We start from the raw sequence: 26,845 nt of genomic DNA, 5'->3' as shown, positions 1-26,845 counted from the left end.
GTCGGCTTTTTTATTGCGATAGCAATTATATGGACACTCAAAAGCAGATGTCTGCCGTCGCCGTTGCCGTGAGGTTCCGTATGACGTCATTTGGAGAAGAAATCGTCGCCGCGCGCCGAACGCTGTATGTGCGAGTGAAAGGGGGCGAGGGGCGCGTCTTTCACGGGGAGTGAACGCACGGCGGAGAACAAACGCGCGTTCTGGTGGTGGTAAGTGGTTCTTGAGGGAAAGGGAAAGGTTGGCGCTATCTTCTGCAGCCCTTGAGGGAGCACGGCTCAGCGCCAACGGGGAGGGGTAAGTGGGAGCGAAAGAAGGGATAGAGTGGAGACGCCATGGCTGGGCGAAGCAAAACCGGCAGGCATAGGCGGCACGTATCAGGCCGAGATGGAAGGCCTTGGTGTGCTGCAGAGTCTGCAGGGGTGTTGTGCCAGGCCGGTCAGGCCCGGGGTGGAGTGGGAGGCCGTGAGGCCTTCCCGCTTGTAGAAATGTCCTTAGAGGCGTGCGGAGAGCCCTGACGAGTCAAGGAACTCCACGACGCCTCGAAGTGCAGAAAGGTGGTGTCGGCCGGGGAAGAGGAGATCTTCCTCCTTGCCACAGGGGAGGCCCAGGCGGCGGAACTCCTGCAGGAGTGGGCCCCGCTGCTGGAGGTACGCCGGGCAGGCCAGCAGGAGATGTTCGATCGTCTCCGGCTCCCCGCAGGAGCTGCAGGCAAACGCGCGTTCTGCGCCGTGCTCGCTTAAGGGCTGCAGAAGTAGGCGTCTCTGTTCTCCTTCACAATCACCATGTATGTAGAGCAAACGCGCCTTCTTCCGACGCGCGAGAGGCCGTGGGGCAGGGGGAGGGAAGGGAGGCGACGTTTAGCTGCGGCACCAAGTGCCTATTTATATCAGAGGCTCCGGCAACAGTCACCAACGCCGCACGCATTTTGAGCGAACGCGGGCAAAACGCCGATGGCGTCGACAACCGTTCTGCGTGTTGCCGATGCTGCTGCATGTCCAAGTTTATACAGCTGATAAAGCTAATATCATTACTCCGTATAGCTCTCTACAAGTTTGCTATCGCAATTGATGCTTCGCCTTTCAGGTGAAACTGCGACAACTTTTTTCTGCAATGTCTCGCAGCTGTCGATGTTCGTGTATGGTTCGATGGTGTACGAGCACATCAAGACATAGTGAGCCATGAGACGTGAAATTCTACCGCATCCTTAAGGACAACAGGTGCAGTTTACATCCCTGTTTTTAATTGTGATAGTAATTGTGCGCAGTCGTACATGGCTGTCCGGTGGTGAGGCAGCTGCTAGCTGATTTGGAAACACCACAACGATGCAGTAAATCGTTATGCCACAAGCAGTGAACATAAAAGTCTTGATAAATATAGTACCACCTGTGCGTTTCGCAAAGAACACGTGTTTAGGTGTGCGCTTTGTACTTATTTCTAGCTAATTGGTCACCATTGTTTAAAATTTTGTTTTTGAGAATTAAGGTTGATATATCACAACTAGTACTCTGCCGCAACGCCAAACGAGCTCTGGTTTGTATGTTTCAATTGCGATGTTATAATTTATGATCTTCCCTGTTCTTCAGGATGGAAGCGTTTTTAAACTACGCTGGAAGGACGGACCTAATGGGTTTGCCCAAAGATAAGGTCAACAACCGCAGGATATGCTCGGCGCACTTCACGGAGGTGGATTTCATGGACCGAGCGACAAGCAGGCCGGGAGAAGCCATTCAGCGCATTGGCCGTTAGAGCAATTACAGTAGTAAATCTTTTTACATGTGCGTACATGAAACACCATCCACATTTTGTTGCATTCTATGTATAGTGTGTTGCACTGTCTGCTCCAATTCTGGTTTTCGCGATCGAACACAATAAAGTGAGTCGAAAGAACTGTTGTGTTGTAAGTGGAATTATTTTTTAAAATATAATGTGGGCACATGCTTGCTTGATCGTAATAATGAACGGGATCGCGTGCATGAAAACGCAAAAAGAACCCACTGCGCACTAGCACGAATGCACGGTGTAACGCCGGGCACGGCCGGACAGGAGAGGAGCGCGCGCTTCGGTCCGGCGGCGCGTCCGATGACGCCCGCAAAAAAAAAAAAAAAATCGCGCCGCGGACAACTAAAGAAATAAAAAAAAACCACTGCGCGAAGCATGAGGGGAGGGGAGGCGAGACATTCGAAGAGGGATAGGGAAGTCATGACGGAAAGGAGAAGTGAGCCGCAGAACGTTATCATAAAAAAGTGCTATAGCAAAGAAGGAGAGTGAAAAAAATCACGCTGCTTTTCTTTCTTTTTTCTCCACCGTAGTACCGTCATCCGTCCACTAGGGCCTAACTCAAGTGACCCTTGGCGCTAGCGTTGACTGAGTGTCTGCTATTGACGCTTTTCGCGGAGCAGTTTGTTTTAGAGAAACGAGATGGCGCTTACGGCGGCGCGCCATACCTCTCCTCAGCGACCGCGCACGAATACGAAAAAATTACCCCTTCTACCTTGCTTCTGTGCTATCACCTGTCGGAAATGCTACCGAGTTTTCTCTAACGCACTTTGCTCTATTCACTCTGGTTTGAAGCCTGTGAATTGAAGACGTATGCAGTAGTTGGCTGCAAAAAAAAAATGTCACAGTTTCGCCCTAAGGGTGAAGCAATGAATGCGATAGCAGCACAGCAATGTCATACGAAGTAAGGTGAGCGGCTTTGGTAGCAATATGAATTGTAGTAAACATGAGCTGACTAAGTAAGCAGGTGTGCTGCGGCGTAAGTAGACCGACATGAAGAGACTCGATGACCACGAGAAGGCGCGTGTGAAACGGTGGTGTTGATGAGAAGCGCTGCCCGTGGGCAGCGCGTGCGAAGGGACACACCTGTAGCGCTGCACTGCCGATCCGGGCAGCATTGCATGTGTAGCGCGCGTTGGAAAATGTGGCCCGACTATTACTAACTGTGGTGTGAGCGCGCACAAACAAACATGAATAGATCACACTGAATGACTGCAGACAACGACTGTCAAAACGCTGGCAGCAAGCGCATATAAGCCGCAGCGGGCGAAGGTACGTGCAGTCATCGCTTCAACGGAAACTGAGCGGCGAATGCACAGCGCATAAAGGTCAGAGCCGTGTGGAGATAGGAGACGGTGCGAGCGAGCGACGAGCGCGGTTGTTGGCAGAGTAGAAATGCGCCCCCGCTCCCAGCGGCGCTCGCTTCCCGCTTCCTTGCTTGCGCGTGGAAGATTGAGTGCGTTCGCTCTCCGTGACAGCGTGCGTCCCCGCACGCTTCCGCTCGGGCATACGGCGCGCGGCGAAGATTTTATCTGTACGGAACCTCACGGCGACGACGACGACGGCAGAAATCCGGTGGAAGTGTCCATATAATTGCTATCGCAATAAAATAGTGAGTGGCATATTAAGGAATGTAATGAATATGTGGGGCCTAGTTCGCGGACCGCTGCTGCGATTGTCCGTACGTGTTTCCGGCACTTCTAGATGTACGGCTCTCCTCGAGGATACACAAATTTGCTCATCCGCCTGCGTTGTATTGCTAACCTTCAAAGAAAGGGCTTTAGTCCCGGTACGTCGGCAAGAGTGAGTACTGCTCTTTAAGCAATGATAACGGGAGTAGCGCCGCCTCCTGTCACAGTAGGTTTCGCGCACAGTATTTACGCACATCTACCCCAACCAGCACAGAAACTTACATCCACTATTTCGCCAACGTGTCAAGAATAAGTGAATGGGCGCACATTTGAATATATGCGCACTATATACGCACAATAAGTGACGATACTACATCGATAGCGCACGAATGGTCGAAGCTGAATGTTTCGTGACGGTCCGCAAGAGTAATTGAGTTACTCGCGATAATACGCATTTGCTACAAGGTATTGAAATGTGCAGAACAGCTACGTTTCAAGCCTTGTGCGCAGCAACAAAAAATCTATCGGAACTGAGCACACCCGCGAGCGATTAGGCAGAAAATAATCAGATAGTGGCCGCACCGAGGAACTTCACTGAGTCAGAAACTGACAAGCCGCTGCTTAAAAATATTTGCCAAATAAAGTAGAAAGAGCAAAACACACTGATCCTGATGAAATTCATGAGCGCAATGTTTGGATAGCTTGCAATACATATTTAGCCCCGCTTTTAGAACAAGCACAATATACCCTGCTTGCGCCGTTTGAACATAGGTTATACAGCTCCGAAAGCGCTTTTGCATGTCCTCTGAAGCTGTGATCAAAGCTTCGTGTCGTTCGCCCAGTCACCGTTTACGATATCTCCCATATCAGAGGTCTTCTAAGCCGCGCCGGCGTCATACACTTCCAAGGAGGCAACGGAGGCAGTTGAGGCAAGCAATGGACGTGTCACCACGTGATAAAACAGGGCAGCGCCCACGGGATCGCCGCGAAAAGGGTCACTACGACAACGAATGGGAGGTATAGAAGATCCCCCCCTGATTTCGTGTCTTAGAAGCGGGTAGCGTCTGATTTGTGCCACGATCGCTTTGTAACACTAGCATTCTGCTAACTGTGCACCGTGTGCCAACTGTGTGCTCCGCAATGATACTAATCTGTGCGCAGAGCGCGTCCTTTGCCGAGTCGCGCAACATCTCGCGAAAGTGATCGTATCCTGGAATGCGATTGCTCGCCAATACCACATCAGCTTTTCGGCACACGCATTTCCAAACGAGCAACGCCGAAGCCCGCTGACTACTTGGAGGGGTGCTGCACCGGCCGCTGCCATTTGACTAGCACATCTGTGCCTATTCCTGCCAGCTGTCCCGGCATTCAATTTCGCAACCTTCGGGCAGTTTCGGATGGTCTTCGGATCCCAACCCACGTGGTCATGACGTTTTCTATCAGCCGTGCAACTATCTAGCTGCCGTCTGACTGCCAGCGGGCTGCCGGAACGCCGAAAAAATAAGGAGGCCCGGTATTTGCGTTGACATGAACTGCTACGGCCAGTGTCAGTGACGACGTGGAAACCTTCAGGGCTGACGACGTGGAACGAGGCAATTCAGGAGGCCTTCGATGTACTTCTGGAGGCTGGCAATTAGGTGAGTACACTGCCCAAGAGTGGCTTCTACCAGTTTCACACATGGCGCAGCTGATAACGCCTTGGATATTTTAAGGCTTTTCTTCAATATTCTTCGTGCTGTGTATTTCGTCCCATTAACGATTATGCAGTTTCAGAACAATGAATAATTTTCGAACAATTAAGGTGAACTGTCGTCTTTTGTGACAGCGAACAGACTCGCGCAGCACCGGCAGGCAACAATTACTCAATAGCATAAATAACAGTGCATAAAGGCACTTTGTAATGTGCAAGTCTAATAAATGTCTCTCTTTAAGTTTGTCTTTGGTTTAGCTGCTCTTTCACTTATTATTTTGTGTCGTGGATATTTGGCCATCACCAGAAATAGCATATATTAAGTTCTCTAGATCCCTTTTGTAAACACGAACGTCTGATAAATAGAACAAATATTCACGGTCTCTTCGAATCTACCATGTATATACATAGGCAAAAACGTTTTTCAATGCTTTTACTTAGATGACATTTATAAAGAGCACGAGGTGGCTCTTGCATTCGAGCAGTCCCCTGAAAGCGAAGTTCTTGGGGCGTTACACATATGATGTCACCTACCTGACTGGTGCGAGCAATGCTGTCAGCATATCGACATCGAAAACTAATCATTTTCTATGCAACAGTTTAGTTCCGAAAAAGTGAATTGATACATTTTTGTAGGCTGTTATGTCATATGATTTCAAGTGAAACCTCTGGCATCTGAAGAGTCCAGCGCAAGGGGTCGTTAATCTATTTTTCAGGAATAAACTTTTTTCTTTTTTTTTTTGTTTCTGCTGCTACTAAATTTCGTTATGGGTGGTACGCAGAACGCTGCCGAGCTAGACACATGCTACGAAATACTGGCTTGGTCAATGTTACAGCGATGCTTTCATATGCGGCTCCCTTTATAGCTGGCTGTACACCTATAAGACATAAATTCCTGTAAATCTCTATTCAGAATATTTATTTAAAATCTTGTATTTAAATAAAAGTGCAGGAATGCTATTGATAGCTAGCTTTCACGTGACGTCACGCACGCACCTTATCACCGTTTTCGGGCACCAACATGGCGACTACTAGCACTTCAGTCCAATCCATCTTATTGAAAGCTTTCACGTGACGTTACGGACCCAGCTTATCATCGTGTTGGTGCACCAACATGGCGGCTACAATGACGTCAGTGCAAGCCATCTATAGCTCTTCTTTATGCGTGCACCTTTTTGTACACTGTATAAGGTGAAGGTGCTTGCACGATCGCAGAAGCGTGCTTCAATATTTCCAACTTACTTTCAGAAGTGCGATGTCATGCACGATCCGTGTCTTGCTTACGTATTTTGGGTGCACCATCATCTTTTCAGCTAGATATGCTTTACCATTGACATTCAACTTGGAGTTGTACAACACCATGACCTTTAGCGCAAAGGCGCCTCTGAAAAAGAAAAAGAAACATGTGTCAACAACTCTAACGAAAAGAGCAAATACATTAAGCTCTTTTTTCACCGAACGCGGACTGGTATATTCTCTATACCATGGTCAGCAATCAAGAAAAGCAACAGGAGTTTAGAGTATTGAAGGGGAAAGGAAGCACAGTACGCGCATACCACATACATTTAGAGGTATTTAGGAACGAATATAAACAAATTATGCTGAACCTGCGTAGTGTAGGAATAGATGTTATGCGAATCATTTTGCTGGTACCAGGCTAGCTAGCATTCTTCGGGGTGCCGAAAAGCGATACTAAATGGTCCCAACGTGTTTGTGAAAATTGAGTAGCTGTGTGTGTGTAGTGAGCGTACGTGTCTGTGATGACATATGCACGACGATGACCAAGTTGAAGGCAACAACGTGTTAAGTTGAAGGCAACACATCAGCAACAATGTGTTGTGCAATCGTACCGATCGTACGTACCTATGGCTATGTGATGTGGTGCACGTTAAAAGCGGCAATGGCATTTATACTCCACTGAAGAAATGTTAGATCATGCATAACGTGAGCGATCATGAAGTCTGTACAATGTCACACAAATTTACTTAACGCGCTACGAGGAAATAGTGAGAAAAGTGGATTGGTCCCGGAGATACTGCAGTCTAACGCGGCTCCTCAGAGCACGAGCAGTCAAAAATAAAAGACGAGCAAGTACCACCTGGCACACGCACCGACCGTTTCGAGGAGCTACCTGGAGACGTGGGCACGTTGCAATAGGGACGCGTGTGATACCAAATTTAATTTTGTAAGGGAAGCAAGGAGACTACCTTGGTAATTTTATTGTTTTATTTTCCTCATCAAGAAAACAAAAAATAAACTTCATATTTTAAAATATTATGGCAAAAATTTAATTAAAGATTAGTATTCATTTCATATCTTATTCCTAAATGAGCAAATCGTATTTAAGTATTCTTCCCGTTCATACCTACTGCCACCCGACTCACGGCCGATTCATCCGTAGTAGGTTGTGCCATACATATAGGCACCAAACAAAAGCAAACTAGCTGGCTTTCTAATGAGAGAAGTACGGCCTATATTACCGGTATCTTCACACTTTAAAACATCAGTGACATCCGTGGAAGAAATCGTGCCCTGCAGCGATTCCACCGTCGGTCGCACATTATCGTCGTTCTATTAAAAGGAAGGCGAAACCTACATCAGGCTACAGATTTCTGTGGGAGCACAACCAAAGCTACGGAGCTGAAGCGCAATTTTGTTATTACTATGCCCCTGAACGTAGCCCGCAAATGTGAAAATCTGTAGACTACACAGCATAAAATAAAGCATACAAGTCATTCCTTCTTTCTATTCTAAAGATTTCTTTTTGTAATAAATAATGTACTTGTGGCGTGAAGGATTATCGTATTATGCTGCTTCTCGTTTTCTCGCTTTCTGTTGTCCATATCAGGTTTTCCTGCTACTGTAAACCAAGAAGGCGTCACTGGGTTGCAGCATATAGCATTTGGGGGTCGTAGTCTGGGAGTCTGGCGTCACCCAGATGGTCGCTCTCTAGCCTACGTCGCCGGTGCGTCCCGAAACGCCTAGCTGGCCTATTTGAGCGGGGCGTCACACTGCATGGTGTGTAGTGGGCCCACTCCGTTGTGCGAGCCTTCTTCGCGAGAGTTGCGTCTTTAGCGATGAGTACGAGGTCGACAGCATGTTGAAACGGGACAGGGTGCTTATTTACGTAAGAGAGGCAAACTTTTCTCCAATGAAAGTTCATACTCGTACTGGCAGTACGGAGCACAGTACACCGTAGCACGCAGAAGCTACATCGCACAGCTAGTACATCCTTCTGGGAGAGCACCCTCCACACAGTGAGGAGGCCTCTTAAAACGACTCCGTCTTCCCTTCATCACTCTCTACAGAAACAGTTAATGTCTCAATCACCCAGTCCAGTGGTTCGTATCGGTTTAGCTCATCGCCTCCTAGGAGAACATTGCCACAAAGCGGACGCGCCACCCCCAAGCTGATCCGGGAAAGAGGGAAGGAAGCATACTGTATGTTGAATGTACAAGTAAAAGCGTGCGACAGTGAGCTGGCAATAGCGGCTCGCGCACGCAAGAGCGGGAAGCGGGCAGGGAGCGCACAATCAGGGTCCTTCAATACTTGGACTCTGGCACAATCTTCCAGTCGCGCACAAGGCTCCGGGAGGGTACGGAGGTGGAGGGGCCGCGCGTTACTGAGGCCGCGCGCTCCCGCCGGGTCGAAAGTAGTGTTCCGGAGTTACCATTCCGAAGGGGAATGACTGCGGAATCATTCCACATTTTCACTACCCCGGAATGGAATGGGAATGAAATTATGTCTTTTTCCGAAAATAGAGCGCTTTTTCGTCTACGCGCTGTTTTTTTCTGTTTTTTGTCAGAATATGCCGAAGAACCAACCAGCCCGCGTTCAAACATTAGCAAGTCAGAGCCTCGAATTAAAAAAAAAAATTGCAGCCGATCCACGAAGCGAATGTTGATGATGGAGCGAAGTTCCTTCGGCGATTACGGCTGCTGCTCGAGCTATCGCTTCGGGATCTTGCTGCCGTTGCCGGCATGCTGCTGCTTCTCGTGCTCGTAGCCCGGGGTTAGCCTCGCGGCGTTGCCGTTGGGCTGCCGCGTCTCGTTCTCGAAGTGTAGGATCAGAATCACGACGTTTGCGCTTACGTTCGCGCTCCTCCATGGTGCAGTGCTCAGTGTAGCGACCGCGGCACGGCGCCGGTGCAACACCTGCGCGCGGTCGGTATATGCGTGCTGCGTGCGCTCTGCGAACGGTGCTGCGCATGACGCCGTGCGCTTGTTCGGAGAGGGGTTTCGTAGCGGCGCCGCAGCGCAACACCTGTGCGCGGTCGGTATGCGCGCTGCGTGCGTGACGGGGAGCTACGACGACGACGGCGACGACAGCGACAACGGACATCGTGAGAGCCTAAGGAGCTTCGCTCCTAATAAAGCAGTATTTTTAAAATGGCTTGGCTGATTGCAAGCACGGTACATTTATAAGCAACGCGCGTACAACAATTCTGTCCTTATAGACTGAGTGGCTCCGAAGTTTGACATGCCGTTGGTGTCCGTCGAGTGGAACCACGGCGGCGCAATACCCCCCCCCCCCCCCGCCTCCCTTACGCCTTGTGATATTTATTTTACCTCGGCGGCGCCTGCGCCCCGGCTCGCTTGCTGTCACCCCACCCTTCACTTTTTTGTTTTATTGCGATAGCACTTATATGGACACTCCAACCGCATTACTGCCTACGGCATCGCCGTCGTCGCCGCCTAGAGGTTAAGTATACAGTTCAACGGCGTTTAGCGCCGTACGCTGTGTGCGCGAGTGAAAGCATACTAGGTTGAGCCGGCAATCGCGGCTTAATGTAGTGCATGCGAGGGAGGAAGGCAGGCCGGAAACGCGCGTTCTTACGCGCGCGAGGCACGGGCACAAGGCGACGGAGAGCGAGGAGGGAGTGCGTTCTGCTCTGTCGGTTGCTGCTCAGAGCGCAGCCGCCGTATCTTCAAAGCGATCTGCGATGAGGACAAAGTGCATGCGCCAACTGCCGATAGCTTCGTATGCGCTGTGCTTTCTGCGTTTAGTTCGCGTTGAAGCGAGACGAGACGCAGCGCGAAGGTCAATTTTGCCCGCTGTTGCTGGCGCGCTTTCTCACTCCGGCGTTTTCAGAGCAAGTTTCCGCGGTCATGAGCGAGATGTGTTCACGTTTACCTGTGCGCGCGTGACACAGTGCTTGTCTATTTAGTTAGTAAGCCAATGTTCACAACTTTATACAGCCCACTAAACTACTATCCTTGCTTCGTATTGCTCTCCACTAATTTGCTATCGCACTCGATGCTTCGCCTCTCGGGCGAAACGGCGACATTTTTTCCTTCTTTCGCCGTCGGCGACTCGGACGCATATTCGAAAAAGCGCTTCTCTAAGTTGTGATACGTATTGACGCTGGCGCGATGCTTTTGTGCACTGCAAGCTTTCGCATACCATCATACGCGTCGTCTCACCTCGTACTCCCTCCCCCCTCAGCCCTTCTGGAATACTACCCCCCTCCCTGTCTAGAAACGGACGCCTTTGCCAGAAACTCTGTCGACAAAGGTCTGCAGGTCAGCGCAGCACACAGTCGTACACGATGAACTGTGCGCTCTCTCCCTCTATATATATAGAGAGAGGGATAATAAACTGTTGAAAGCAATGGTTCGGCAAGCCAGCCGAAGAAGGAGAGCCAAAGTACAGTGTTCTAGAAATATCCAAAGTAACTGCGGCCATGGCGGCACCACCTCGAGCTCCGACGCGACCATTCGCGCCAAAGAAAACCCCCGTTCGCTTTGTCCTAGGGAGCTCTGTTCTAGGGTGGAGGGAGGGTTGTGGAGTGGCGCGGGGGAGGGCAGGTCCGGGTGGCGCCGCCGCCGCGCTGGCGCCTGTTGGCGGCTGGAGAAGCCCAACGGTTCATTTAGTAGATCGCTCATATTGTGAATGCTAGACAATGCTTCGAAGCATCCCTCTCGGCTTTCTGTGCTACCAGCCCCGCCCTCCTTTCCAGCCTTCCATTGCCAATAAAAAACACTTCCATAAGGCACTGCCACACTGGCTCCTGCGCCCAGCGGCTCACGCACGCAGTAAGGCCGCCAACATGGCCCACTGGAAGCATTTTATTTGAAATTACCCGTGAAGAAAACAAATTAGCTGTACGCGGCAAGCTTTGCACCGAAAGTACACATGCTGTAGCGGGAGTTTCATCTAAGTTGTTTCGGCACCTCAAAAGAAAGCACAAACGTCAGTACACACAACAAGAGAAAGTGCTCGCAAGCCAGCAGAAGATAACGTCGGCCTTCATCGCTGGATGCAGCTCTGAGCCTGTTAATTGAAAGGCTGCTCTTGACGATGCCATAATATAAGGTCTTCTTTAACAATACTATTGTCAGCATAAAAATACGCTACGTCATCATTTTAGCTATAAGACATTTAACCTTAAGCAATACTAAAACATCACACGCCGTTAAAACATGCTGACCATGCAAATACTATAGGTAGCGGGAGAACTGACCCAAGGGGAATTTGTAGGGTGGTTGTACTGTACGATATACGTCACCAAGCTACTTTCCCTCGACCTTGCTAACGTGTTTTGCCTATTTTTGAGGTTCTTAACCCGTCTGATCAACTTTATGGTGCGTTCATCGGTAACTTGATAAAACTATGAAGATGCCTTTCCTACGTTGAGGAACTACAGGGATGGAATTGAACTGCCTGGCCATTCCCGGAGTGGGAATGGGCTAAGTTGTTTTTTAATTCCGAGGAATTGAAAAGGTTCTAATTCCCCACAACAGAATTGGAAAGGAATGGGGGCGCCCATTCCGCAACACTGGTCGGAAGTGTCCGGGAGGAGGGTGGCAAGGTGGAGGGGGCGCGCTTTACAGAGGTCGCGCGCTCCCGCCGGGCCGGCAGGCTTCGGTGGGGGGGAGCGACCGCCCGCGCGGCTGTATCTTGAAGGCCATCTGCAGCGGGGGCAGAGTCCGCCCTCCCTGTGTTTTCGCGGCTAAGATCGCGTTGATGCGAGTGCCAGTACGAAGCTCAATTCGCTCGCTGCTGCTGCAGCACTGACTCACTCCAGTGTTCTCACAGAAAGTTCCCGCGGGCATCGAGTGAGATGCGTTCATGTTTGCTTGTGCGCGCATGAAACCATGCTTGTTAATTTAGTTCGTGGGCCTATTTTTACAAGCTTATACGGCCGATAAAACCACTGTCCTTACTTTGTATCATCATCAGCCTATATCTATGTCCACTGCAGGACGAAGGCCTCTCCCTGCGATCTCCAATTACCCCTGTCTTGCGCTAGCGTATTCCAACTTGCGCCTGCGAATTTCCTCACCTCATCATCCCACCTGACTTTCTGCCGTCCTCGACTGCGCTTCCCTTCTCTTGGTATCCATTCTGTAACCCTAATGGTCCACCGGTTATCCATCCTACGTATTACATGGCCTGCCCAGCTCCATTTCTTCCGCTTAATGTCAACTACAATATCGTCTACCCCCGTTTGTTCTCTGATCCACACCGCTCTCTTCCTGTCTCTTAACGTTACTCCTAAGATTTTTCGTTCCATTGCTCTTTGTGCGGTCCTTAACTTGTTCTCGAGCTTCTTTGTTAACCTCCAAGTTTCTGCCTCATATGTTAGCACCGGTAGAATGCAATGATTGTACACTTTTCTTTTCAACGACAGTGGTAAGCTCCCAGTCAGGATTTGGCAATGCCTGCCGTATGCACTCCAACCCAATTTTATTCTTCTGTAAATTTCCTTCTCGTGATCAGGGTCCCCTGTGAGTAATTGACCTAGATAAACATATTCCTTTACAGATTCTAGAGGCTGACGGGCGATCCTGAATTCTTGTTCCCTTGCCAGGCTATTGAACATTATCTTTGTCTTCTGCATATTCATCTTCAACCCAATTCTTACTTTGTATAGCTATCCACTAATTTGCTATCGCAATCGATGCTTCGCCTTCGGGCGCAACTACGACTTTTTATTTCAGATCCAAACCTTGTCTCATCAAACTACAATTCGGTTCTTAAATTAATAAAAACAAGAAACAAATAAACTGCGAGATAGTCGAGACTTCTACCACCTTGCCTAAATAAGACGCAGAATTTGTCGGTGGCATGATTTCGTGATGCACCTTGCATATCTGGCATGCACCACGGGACTTAATTTGCGTGCTGTATAATCTTGTCTGAGCAGCAAAAAACATTAGTTGTGAATCAGCACTCGTGTTCTCTGACTGTTTGTTCATAGTCTGTTAGAACTTTGTTCGATTTCGAAGAAGTTCACCTAACTCGCCCCGGTTGCTGTTGCGGTCAAGTGTAGAAGCATTCTGACAGGCTCACGGTTCAAACAGGCAATGCGACGCAGTCAGAATAATGTTCCTTGTAATGATGCTCCCTCCACATGTCTTTGCAACATCCGACGAAAGATCATAAAATGCAGCAATTTGAACCTATGGAAGAAAAAAAAAACACATGCATTTTCGTTTCGCGTAATACCACATACAGGCAAATTATTTTGCAAACAGGCATTGTTTTTTTATGTCTACGTAAGCCATAAAAGTCCTATAAAATTCCCCTAGAAATGGATAAAGTTAAGCCAAATAAGTATAAAATAATAGAAGTAATAAAAACATCATTAATTAACGCATTCATTAACCTTAATTAAGCGGAACTCAATCCAAAACGCCAAGCTGATACCAAAACTAATCAACAGAGGGTGCCACAGCCTCACAAGTGGAAAGATTCCTCTAGGGCACGCTGAAAGAGAGCCATTGCTAAAGTCACTGGAACCTGGGAAGTACCGCTACCGCCGGAGCGCGCGCAGGCAATAGTGCGCTGTTGTTGCCAGATTTGCTCCAACGCTTCTCTCGGGCGGCAGCAGCGCAGCTTTGCAGCTTCGCTTTCAGCGGTTTATCTTATCGCAAATCGAAACGCATTTCATCGTCCTTTTCATAAAAGATGAGATTGTGCATCTTCTATGCGTGCGAAGCACTACAGATAAGTACGTTCGGAAGATTTTTACAGGCGCCAAAAATTGCATGCTGTGAGGACAGCGACAGGACGGCGCTCGAGCGGCCGGCCTTTCGTTTGTTCTCCTTCCCGATAAGTTTCGGCCTCGTTTGAAAGCTATCCAAGGAATTTACTAAAATGCTTCATTGCATAAGTAAGCAACATTACTCGTGTTTTAAGCATTTTATACGTCGCAGGCCTACGTGAATCTCGGGTTTGTTTACATTGACTGTTTTACACTCGTAGCTAACTCGTAGCTATTCGACGCGCTGCAAAAAACGCGCGCAGCTCTTCCTCGAGGTTTCTAGGCTTGCTACAGTGAAGACTGGCACGATGGTTGTCGCAGTCAGCCCTGTGAAATCCGCAAACAAAACTGTGTTTCGCTTAGCTCGATGCGATATAAATTACATGTATTCGGAAAGTGTAGCATTCAACTGTGCGCCACTCGTTCTAAACGCAAAACGAACCCGATGCTCGTGTGTCACACTGAATTTTTTTTAGGCTGACTAGGTATCAAGCGCTGTCACACATCATTTATACTCAAGGATGTAATTGCTTTTGAACGGGGCTACAGAATTGCTCGCGTTCGAAACAATTGATAGAGAACCAATTGATAGAGATCCACTTCGACGAAGACAAATGATCCCCAAGTGCAGCACAAGGAAAGATATGCTAAAACAGATTTATCCAGGTGACCTTCCCGTTGTTTGAAGCAGTAATAAAGAACGCATGAGAAAATGTATATCTTAATATTCGATAATGGCAGGTCGACAGATTTTTATTGCAGTGGGTTTCTCACGACATTATGTTATTTGTCACACAGTCACCCGCATTCCGACACTCTTCGAGCCATATTTTGCTCGTTTCTGCATATTTGTGAGCATCTCGATCCTTGCTTCGTTTGCGCAAGGTGAGTCGCAGCCTTCAAAGCAAACGCGTGCAGAAGCTTCGATCTCGATCACATTATCTGACATTTAGGCAGTTCGATGATACCGCAAAGGTTCTCAACTTCGCGATAGCATCAAATTCACGTTGTGGGAGTGAATTTGTCGCGCTTTATTCGGTGCAGCCAGATGTCACGGCGCGTGATGTCACTCTGTATCGGGAAGCGTTGCGCATACACACGAACAAACACAGGACAAACGGAGACGTAAACGAATAGGGCGCAGGCAATTTGCGATCTATCCGTTTACGTCAATCTGCGCGCTTTCCGTTTACGTTTTCCTTTTTCCTGTGTTTGTCCGTGTGTATGCGCAACGCTTCCCGAAACAGCTATGCACCAACTCCCCCAGCAAGAAGTTCTTCTAAATGCTGTCACCCTTTCCGCTTGCGATCGCGAAAAGAGCTTTCCCGGAGTACCGGTGATGGCTACACCCGAAAGCGCAGCGCCCGGGCATTTCCTTTCGTTTCGTTTTAAATCTAGAAAGTTACATATGGTCTAAATTAAACAAAATGCAAATTGCTGCGGTACTTTCTAGGTTCCAGTGACTTTTTCTAAAGTCACTGGAACCTGGAAAGTACCGCAATCCTTTTATATTCGGCGCCGCGCCACCGATTGGTCAGTTGCACTCAGGTGATCACTTCCCCCCATAGATGGTCCACGCCACGCCGGAGAGGACGCGCACACAAAGGCATCGCTCGCACACGCCGCGCGTATGAGCCATCGACGAAGTCGGATACTGCATTTTGTGTAATTTAGACCATATCTAACTTTCCTAGACTTAAAACGAGACTAAAGGGGTGCTGCGCTTTTAGGTGTAGCAATCACCGGTACTCCGGGAAAACCCTTTTCGCGATACCAAGCGGAAAGAGCGACAGCAAGCGCCGTGCTGTCTTGCTGCACCGGATGAAGCACGACAAATTCACTCCCACCAGCAGAATTTGACATATAGCAAAGCTGAGAAGCGTTGCGGTGTCATCGAACTGCCTTTACGAGTTTCTTTACGAGTTTGTTCTTTGCGGATTGCGTATTTTGTTGCTCAAAAAAAGCGAGGAGATGCTCAGAAATATGCAGATGCGAGCAAAATGTGGCTCGACGGGCGTCGGAATGCGGTCGATTGCTGTCAACAATAGCACATTGTAGTGAGACAAGTGAAATACAGATCTATTGACCTGTCAATATTGAATAATAAAATATACATTTTCTCGTGTGCTGTTGTTTATTACCGCTTAAAAGAACGCGATAGTGGCCCGGTCAACTCTGTTTTAGTGTGTGTTTGCTTGTGTTGCCGTCAGGGAGCGTTTATCTTCGTCGAAGTCAGTCTGTATCAATCGTTTCGAGCTCAGGTAAATCAGTCGCAACGTTATAAAGCGAATTAGAAATGCTTGAAACACGAGTAGCGTTGCTTAATTATGCACGTTGTCAAGCACTTTAGTATGCTCCTTGGATAGGATAGCCACAGCGAGCGCTCGCCCGTGAAAGACAGCGCCCACGCAGGGCTGATCAAGCGGTGCGCGCCCAAGAAGCTGAAGCTGCTCGCCCTGCAGGCAAGCTAATCCGAACATTGCGAAAATAATAGCTAAACACAAGACAAATCAAGATAAACGCAAGGTAAACACCAGCGAATCACTGCTCCGCACTTCCCCAGCTTTCACGATGAGTGGAATGTCATTACCAACGAGATTACCATTTTTAAAGACGATAGTCTTCCTTGGGCTACCTAAACGAGAAAAAAATCAGTCGGTCGGTCTTTCTGTCACTCGATTCAAAAGCCCGGCCGAAACCCGTTCAACCGCCCAGCCAAAACCAACCAAGCTACTAGAACTGGCGGCACGGGGTCATACACGTCAACATTATATAGCGCAAAGAAAACCTCAGACCTATTTGAGCCAAAATATATGTACACAACCGTGATACGCAGTGTTCATTTGATTAGGAATACACATTGCACTGGTATTTACGTTAGTAAATGAAAAATCAATGCGTTAGTAATGGTGTCGAAGAGACGCTACGTGTTAAAAAAATGTCGCTGTTTCACCCGAAAGGCGAAGCATCAATTACGATAGCGAATTAGTAGAGAGCTATACGGAGTAAGGATAGTAGTTTTATCAGCTGTATAAACTTCGACATGTAGCAGCAGCAGCAACGCTTAGAACTGTTGTCGACGCCGGTGGCGTTTTGCTCGCCTTCGCACTGAACGCGCGCGGCGTTAGTGACTGTTCCCGGTCTCTGGCGGCCACTCGGAGGTTTTCAACGAGATCAGCCGCCGCCAGAGACGCCTGCTGCAGTCACGTACACCGCGAGCGTTCGGCGCTAATGTGAGAGAGCGCACGACGCGCACCCTCTCTCTCGCTCTCATTCTCTTTCTCTCTCCCCAGCCCTCCCCCACGGCCTTTCGCGCCACGGAAGATGTCGCGTTTGCTCTCCGCCGTGCGTTCGCTCCCCGTGAAAGCGCGCGCCCCTCGCGTGGTTTCACGGGTACATACAGCAGACAGCGCGCGGCGACGATTTTATCGCTCTTGGACTCTCTGCGGAACCTCACGGCGACGGCAGAAATCCGCTTGGAGTGTCCATATAATTGCTATCGGAATAAAGCTAGCTGACTGAAGCCGCGGCTTTGTAACCGGCTTTAAGCCACTAGTAATAAAGCATTCCACCCGATGACGCAAGAGTAGGGCGAACGCGGGAAATTTGAATTCAAATTAAGCAAAACCTCCATTGCATCCATCATGGGAGGAGTAAGAGGGGAGGGGAAGAGCGTGAGGGTGTTACGTATCAGGGGCGGCAGAAGACTATCGTCTTTCGAAGTCATTTGCAGAGAAGAAAGCAGATATGCGGCCAATTTTTTATCTGTTTTCAGCCCTCAGCAACGCGAGGAAACGTATGGTCTGATTTTTTTTACCACGGAGCTATTACGGCCTCGCTAGGTTGGTCTCGTTGTCGTGCGCAGCATCGACGAGCTGGGACAGAGTGAAAACAGAGCATAGGAGGAGAGGAGGTGCAGACAGAGAAAGAAAGGGAAACAGAAAGCGAGCGAGAGAAATAAAGCAATAAATCAAATACAATGAACTTTTTTTTGAGCTGTGATTGGAACCCAGGTATGTACGCCGCGAGGCCGAGCGTCATAGTCACTAGGCTATACCCCCCCGCTTGCAGAACATGCATTTATGGGAACCATATGGTTGAATTGTACCGACGATTGTAACACAACTTGTTATGGCGAAAGAAAGAGAAAATGAAGGCGAGAGCGAGAGAGAAAGAAAGAAAGAGACAGAGAGAGAGAAAGAAGCAGAGATAGAAAGAGAGGAAAAAACAATATAAACTTTCTGGGCGCGGCGGGATTTCAACCCGCGTACTGACGGCCCGAAGGCGAGCGTCATACCCACTACGCTATACACCCACGCTCGCAGAGCTCTTGTACCATCAGATTTCACATGCGTGGAACTGGGTCAATTTTTTTTATTATGTAATTCCTGTGCCCTGCTTCGAATGATTGTATACATAGAAAAAAGAATGCTGCATGCAATCCCGTAGGCGCGGCGTTATTGGCAGCACTACAATAGGATATACGTTGCATCCTCAAGATAAGTGCCTTTCTCGTTTCCCCCACACGCACATATATTCGACACATACGCCTCTGTACAGTATCTGCCCGAAGCCGTCGCAGCACAACCACCGTTCGGTCTAGATGTACGGCGCCATATTTCCGCCTCCTCTATAGACTTCAGACTCTGCCCAGGCGGCGCTGCGGAAAAACCCGCCACCAGCGCCCCCATCGCAGCCTTGGCGCAAACTGAGTAGTGCAAAGAGAGCTAGCTGTCCGCAAGCGAAGCTGCATAGGCCACAATAGAGCCCTGTCTTTCGGTTTTGTAAAGGCACGGTTTCCTAAAAATCAAGGACCTGGAAAGCTTCTTCCGCCCATCCACGCTTCGGAAAGGGAGCAGAGCGAAGTACGTGTACAATGTAAAAGAAGTTTCAGGTGTTATTTCGGCGCGCTGCAACTCGCAAGTACAGCGAGCATCGTACAACGGCGAGTTCGAGGCAAGCACTTCGATGTCCGTTCTCTAGCGCCTAAATGTGTTAAATTTGGGTACGTACATAATGTCAAAGCGATGAAGTACATATATGGTTAAGTCAGTTAGCTATGTAGCTTACGGTGAGTGGTACAAAGCTCGCTTTATCAGGGGCGAATGGCCCTGGCAACCTTCGCCTTTTCAGTTGCGTTCTCGCTTCAGCTCTCGCTTCCTGGGCGTTCGAGAGTGTTATCGCGCACCTTCGAATGTTTTCTTCACGGTTGTCTTCCGTTTGTATTTACTGCAAATGGAGATTTTATTTTTCCAAGGCAGCAAACAGCCTGCGAACATAACGAAAGTAAGCTTCCTGCAGTCCCTCCGCGAAGCATATTCCCGTCTCGCGGGAGCTACAGCACCACTCAGTACCCTTGAATTTTTAGCAGACGCTTAAAACAACACACGCGCACAAATGAATGTAAATAAACGTGGAATTGTTTTTCTACACACGTGCGTTACTTCGCAATTACTCATCCAGTGCTCCCACAGCCACTTTATTGCTCAGATTTTAAAAAAACGCAGTCAAGAGGGCTCAGTGCATTGCGAAACGTGCTTGTTGTATCGGAAAAGCCGAAACTAGAAATGAGCTCGCGATACCACAATGCCCTAGAACACGATTTTGAATTCATAAAGGAACCAAAATGTTTAGTTAAACTGACCTGCCAAATCTCTCCGTTCCACTTGCTGAGTCAAGCGGAGGCGGACGTGTGTAAACAGGTAGAAATATCGATGGCACATACGCAGGATGGTTCACAACTTTGTTTATTCTGTTGCCAACGAAGTGGCGGCTGCAGATTCATTAGTTTTCGCTTGGTTGCCATAGTCCCTCGTCAGGGCTACGCAACACAATTACAACAGACCAACATTATCACACTTTCTCATGTGAGCGGCTGCGTTGTGGAGAATGCGAGTAATTCGCTTACCCAACACGCGAACGGCCCGTATCCAGCGCTCTCGCCTTTCTCCTTCATACGACCGGGATGGAAATCGGTAAAACTGAACGTTGTTATTCAGTCCTTCACGTTCATGGCAATTTACAACGCAACAGTAGCGTCGATTGCGGCATTTCTTCGTAGCGCGCGGAGCTGATCGCGGTTGCCGTCGTGCTCGCCATCGTCAAAAAGAACTTTATGGCAGTTCGGCGGCACGTCCGACTAACAGAGAAATTCATAGCTCTCATTCTGGGTGTTAAATGCGCAAAACATTCGCAATATGAACCAAAATTAAGTTAAATCGTTGTTTCGCACTCGCTAGCTGCTTAGGCAACTTAGCGAGGGAGTCGGACTTTGCACTACTCAATTACTCTACTACTCAATCTTTGCACCGGCAGGTGGCGCTACGCGTCTTGCAAAGCTCCAGAGTCTGACGTCTATGTCCTGTACTTCCCACTTTCCCCCAAAGCTATGTCCGCTCTTTGCGCCACCGCTCCACGATGGAGAGATTTGGAAGGGAAATGTGGGAAGCCTCGCAGGAGAGCATGAATCATTCGGTGCCATTAGAGCGTAGCTTTCGCTTTCACCATCAGCTTTGGAATGCAGGTGACACAAAGCCACCACCAAAGTTACTATAGTAGTAACGTTTGCCAGAACCAACGGCTCCGGCGGCGTCGCGAGAAGCAAGCGAAATCGACGCGGAGAGTCGACTTGCATCTGTTGAGTTCTTTTTGAGCGCTCACTCAACATCATTTTTCCGTACCACACCCGCATGCTGCTTAAACATAACTTCAGGGCTGTTGCCTTGCGCGGATGAGGCGCTCTCGTGCAGTGCCACTGACAGCAAATGTCGATGTTACGGGCGTGCTCCGGCAGTGATGCGTGCGCGTCTATACTTGTGGCAAATTCTTAATATCATGTTTCGTACTCCTGTTCCATCTGTCTCCCTATAGTCCGGGACAGCGCATGATGAGGCCCCGTCTCGCACCCGTTTCACCACAGCCCGTTGGGACCCCAGCGAGGAGCGGTTGAGGAGAGCAGTCTCCCATGCCTCTCGAGAAGGGGTAGGGGAAGGGGGGAGGTGGTGATTTTGAGTACATGCCCACACCATGTGGAAGATATAACAAGTCTCCCCACAGTGCGGGCACCGGCCATCGTGTTTGGATCGAAATGTTTGATGATTGCAGCACAGAGTATAGTACCTGATTGCAAGCGCCTTAAAGGTCGCTCCTCTGCCCTACTCAGCCTCAGGAGCCGGGAAAAGGCGGTGGTTATTGCTATAATGCGTTATAATTTGTTTGAACCACAGCAGCGGTAGGTTTGCCTCCGAGCCAGAAGAGCTAGGATGAGGAGACCGGTGGGTGAGCGCTCGGGCAGCCGCGTCAGCGGCCTCATTACGCCGTAAGCCCTGGTGGCCGGGAGCCCAAATGATGCCTTTCGGTGTTGGATCACTGACACCCCGTCTTATCATTTGACTAGCTAAGGGGGGTATCTCCCCTGCCAAGTAATGATCACAGGCTTTATCGGGGTCCGTGATGATGATTCTCGAATTGGGGTCCGCGGCAGAAAGTGCTATCGTTACTTCCCCAGCTCGCGCTGAATTGTGGGCTTGGCCACAATTGTGGAATTGTGGCCTATCAACGTGATTTTCCCGGTGAACGACGGCGGCCGTTGCACGTTGATAGGCTCTCCTTGAAGCAATGGTGGACGTTGAAATGCTCAGTGTTCAGTGCTGTCTTCCAAGGTGGTGAGGTCAGTCGGGCCAGAGTCCTTCAATATTTTCGGATTTTCAGCAGTGCTCTCGTGCATTATAGTTATCTTAGGCATCATGTTATTTTAGGGTTTTCACATTCCATTTACGGCACGTACTACGTACTTACGGTGCAATCTTGGCGAGCATGTCGCCACAGTGTCAGCAAATACTTTTTTTTTTAATTTTAATGCGCATTATCTTTCTTAAGGTACCTCACGCACAATTCGAGGGCTATCTATGTATGTCTCCAACCGCTTTCCCGCCTATCTGGGTCAATGGGTAGTCCATGGTATAATGGGTCGCACTTCGGGCCGCTGTGCCGAGAGAACACGGTTCGAAATCAACAATCGGACCACTTTGGGTCACTGAGTATGTGGCGGTGTGTACAAATGTTCCGCCCTTCAGCGAACCATTTTTCCGCCGACATGGGTCCCTGTAGACGAGGGCAAAACGTCCCTGTAAACGCGGGCAAAACGCCGACGGCGTCGACAACAGTTCTGCGCGTTGCTGGTGCTGCTGCATGTCCAAGTTTATACAGTTACTACTGTAAACTACTATCCTTACTCCGTATAGCTGACTCTCCACTAATTTGCTATCGCAATTGATGCTTGGCCTTTCGGGTGAAACTGCGACAATTTTTTTATGAACGTCTTTTGCACCAACGCTTTACGAAGTTGCGCCATGAATTCACTGAGTATTGTGCCGCTCTTCAATGAAAATCTCGCCAACTCGGATCACTGAGTATGTGCCACTGTGTGTGCTACAAGCGAGGCAACAATTCTCAGCGGCCACAGGCAGCGGCGCGCCACGCTTCCCATATCGGAGGCCATGCGCGGACTTCTAGGCAGCGCCACCAGATGGTGCCGTGTGTCGAGCAAAAAGCTCGAGAGCTGAGCCTCGTGGCCGCATGATGCGTTTCTAAGCGTTCGCATGCACCAGCGCGCCATGCATTTTGGAAGCCACGAGTAGGTTTCGCGGCGGCGCCACTAGAGGGCCCCGAGTGGGTTTAAGGAATCGTGAAAGAGAAGTCCCGCTGCAATACACGCGTCCTGCATCACTCATTGCGACGGTGGCTACACATTGTGTTGCTATATTGATTCAATGCTGAACGCAATACTGTCGACAACACGGTGGAAAAGTGAGTTCTCATTAATCACTTGTATGTTGCGACTGTAAATTTTCTTTTTTTTTCGTTAAACACGCCGGTTAGATACTGCGAGCAACATCTCCATGAAAGTTGACGAAGCGACCAAAGTATCCCTCTCCGCATGTTTTTCGTTGATTTGTTTTTATTCCTTAAAAAAATATTTGTTGTCTTAAACACATAGATGAATATGTCACATTGTGTGGTGGGGTGGCATGTTCGAGCTGCATAGATTTTCATGTCGTATCGCAGCATTCGCAAAGCATTTGACGGGAGCATTACGTCTTCCGCAATGACACGAGAGTGTTTATCACATTCGCGTCAATTTTTTGAACTCTAATGGCAAGAACATTAAAAATTATGGGGTTTTACGTGCCAAAACCAGTTCTCATTATGAGGCACGCCGTAGTGGGGGACTCTGGAAATTTGGACTACCTGAGGTTCTTTAACGTGCACCTAAGTCTAAGAACACGGGTGTTTTCGCAATTCGCCCCCATCGAAATGCGGCCGCCGTGGCTGGGATTCGATCCCGCGACCTCGTGCTCAGCAGCCCAACACCACAGCCACTGAGCAACCACGGCGGGTGATGTGAAGAACATCACAAAGCCACTTCTGCCCACCAATGCGTGCATCTGACTGCATATCCCGGCCGAATATATTACGCAGTCGCTGTTTGAATTGAACAAGGATTGAACGTAAAGTGCAATTTGATCTGCAATGGGTTAAGGAGCGTATTAAACAGCCGACACTTAACACTGGAAGTGTTCCATCTTTCCTTCCCTCTTTGCTGTATTTTGGTTCACGGAAGGTAGAAAGGCATGGTAAGTCAGGTGAAAGGTGTGAATGGAAATCTAAATGACGCCCGCCTAGTCAGGTTGTTACGCTGGCCGTTGTAAGGTGCTTTTTTAAGTCCGGTGTAATGCAAATAACGATGTGGGTTTATTAGATAGAGCTTTTTGTAAATTTCACAATTTCAACGGAGCTACATTGGTATGCATGGGGGAGTATGGCAGCCCCCCCAACTGTAGGCCGAAGCTCGCAGATCGCTGAGAAAGCTGTATAGGTTTCCTTTGTAGTTTCGTGCTACAGTCGGGTGGATAACAATTTTTCCCGCGTTCATGAGGTTTTCTATTGCGTGATTCCGCAGAACTGATTTGTCATGTTCAGTGTCCTAGTGCGGAGAGGTGTCAATTAATTGGTCCTCGCTCTACGGTCTGCTAGTCTCCTGGTTAGCTCAGATGGTAGAGCGACCGCCCTGGAAGGCGTTGGTCCAGGGTTGAAACCCCAGACCAGGATGAATTTTTCATCAACTGCGAAGCTTTCTCTCCTTGGAAATCCGTATGGGTTTCCTTTGTATATAGCTTCACTGTTGATTAAAGAATAAAGACTTATTGGACTGCAATGTGCGACCCTTGACGATTGCCTGTTTCCAAGGGGGTGCGCTGCTCGACGTCACCAGGCCCATCGATCCATGCTAACATTTCTGAACGATACTTACCCGGCGTCCCGTTTATAGCCATTATTTCTGTTTTTGTTTTGTTCTGTCTGTGTCTCCGTCATTTCTTTAGTTCCTCTTTTCTTTCCTCGTGTTTTCATTTCCTCTATTCCCTCCTCCTGAAAGAGTAGGCAGGCGTTGTGCCCCTCTCGGTGGCAGTTGTCAGCTTGCTCCCTCCCTATTTCATTCGTGTCCGTGTCTGTCACGTAGTAGTGACGGTGAAGAAAACAGTCGCAAAACTGCGAATGACGAAACGGACTTTTTATTGGGCGAACCTGTGCCCACAAAAGCAAGTTACACTCGAAGCACAACGATAGCGGCGAACACAGTCGGCGATTGTCGATATCAGATCAGCGGCGAAACATGTCGGTTTTTATACATGAGCCATCGAAGGTTCCAGAATAATCTCTGCTGTCCGTGTGTCTTCCAGAAAGTACTAGACAATTCGCGTCGCTCATGCAATCATATTACATAAGCGCCGGTGACAACAAACACCATATAGAAGCATCGATAACGTTCCAGAAGCTTCCGATACATGCAGGCGTGTCCTGCGCCGAGCGATAACCTTTAACATTTGTTTTCCGGTGAAAAGCGGTCACCGGTGAAAGATAAACATGTACACGTGTCAATAGATAGTATTCATGTGACGCCACGCAGCCATATCTCACCGCGCTGGTACCCAAAGATGGCGACTACGATGACGTCAGTGCAACGTATTATCACGTGCAAACTGTTTTGCTTTTTCGCGGGGATTGTTTTTCACCGGTTTATCATTGTTATCGCTCTGACGTTCGACGCAAGGCGCGCTTTTTGTTGCTGTCATGCTGTCATGTTCCTTGCTTACGCCCCTTCTCGACCTGCTGGTACCCCAGTATGGCGTCCGCGATGACTGTCCGTGCAACATATGTATGTGTAGACGTACCAAATAACAATAATTCTCGCTATAGTTGCATGGAGGACAATTTTCTCTCATTTCATGAACTTTCATCCACCTTACGGGATTCCGCAGTGGTAATTTTCCAGCTACATTACTACCATTCCGTAGTGCAATGTTTTCTTTAGTATTTCCATTTGCATTAAAAGCAAACACGACTAGCGCCATCATTCCCAGCTTATTTTTCCTTTTTTCTTTTTCTTTTGCCTTAATCCATTTTTTACCTTTTCTGACATTCCGTTCAAGTGCGTACGCTAGGTGTACATCTCACCAGTAGGAAGGATAGCCAAGACCAGAAATTGCGCTTACCATCCACGGGATGTCCTCCTTGCCGATTGGCTTGCCGTTGTACACCCTTCCCGTCTGCTCCAACTCGCCACAACCTACAATGTATAGCATAATGCATTCGAAGACTGAGTATTATTTCAGTTGCCTTTTCGGAGATTGAAGTCCAACTAATGTTGACGAGGTCTGCTCTGTATTTATGGCAATGAAAAACTCTAAAATCTGTGATTCAGACGACCTGCAGATAAGACCCATAAAATATGTCGTACACGATATAGCCCCCATTCTAGTCCATATCTATAATACCTCTATTGCTGAAGGCATCTTTCCATCAAAAATGAAGATTGCTGAAGTCATTCCAATATATAAGAAGGCAGACAGGCTCAATATACAAAATTATCGCCCCATATCAATTTTGCCTCACTTTTCCAAGGGACTTGAAAAAATATTTATTCAGTTATCATCCTTCTGGGAAAAATATCGCATTATCACGAATGCTCAGAATGGCTTTCAAAAAAAAAACAAATCAACACAGTTAGCACTTCTAGACTAGAAAGACCATATACTGCAAAATTTTGAAACGAAGCTACTGACAATATGTATATTTATAGACTTTACTCAGGCCTTCGATCATACTAACCATTACTTATTATTAACAAAGCTTGAGACGTATGGCATCATGAGCCTCCCACTGCAGTTAATTAAGTCATGTTTAGAAAAAAGACGGCAATATGTGCACATAAATAAATTCAAATCGTTTCCTGGAGAAATAAAAACAGGAGTCCCTGAAGGAAGTATTCTTGGTCCGCTGCTTTTTAATTTATATATTAACGATGTTCTTCTCATCTATCCGAAGGCAAAATTCGTCATATATGCAGACGATACTAGTTTGTATATTTCATTGGCATGCTATACTGGTTTAATAAATGGCGAAAACGAGTTTCTCCAGAGCATATCCACATGGTCTAGAGAAAATTATCTGAAAATAAATTCAAGTAAGACAAAAGTCGTAATTTTTTATGCGAAAGGCACAAAGATTCCACAAAGCCACACTTTAGAGATGAACAAAGGGACCATAGAAATAGTTAACGAAATTGAAGTATTAAGTACATACTTCTCTTGTACGCTACACTGGGATCGACACGTGGGCTCTGTAGTACAAAAGCTTAGCCGTACCACAGGAATGCCAAACAGGAAAAGATATCGTCTACCAACATCCGTAAAAATATCA

General features: G+C 48.2%; 1 long non-coding RNA gene across 1 annotated transcript in view; it reads right to left on the bottom strand.

Annotated features, from left to right (window-relative positions):
* LOC119465067 (uncharacterized) overlaps window positions 1–13,499 on the bottom strand; it is a 31,045-nt gene extending 17,546 nt beyond the window's left edge. The window contains exons 1-2 of the long non-coding RNA XR_005194716.2: window positions 13,393–13,499; window positions 6,340–6,481 (exon numbers count right to left, since the gene is read on the bottom strand). This is a non-coding gene — a long non-coding RNA (uncharacterized LOC119465067). The remainder of the gene's footprint in view (window positions 1–6,339; window positions 6,482–13,392) is intronic.
* Between the last annotated feature and the right edge of the window lie 13,346 nt (window positions 13,500–26,845).

The sequence above is a fragment of the Dermacentor silvarum genome, chromosome 9 (genome assembly GCF_013339745.2).
Source record: "Dermacentor silvarum isolate Dsil-2018 chromosome 9, BIME_Dsil_1.4, whole genome shotgun sequence".
Taxonomy (NCBI): Eukaryota; Metazoa; Arthropoda; class Arachnida; order Ixodida; family Ixodidae; genus Dermacentor; species Dermacentor silvarum.
The sequence above is the reverse complement of the archived record's forward strand: the minus strand, read 5'-3'. Positions and strand labels throughout refer to the sequence as shown.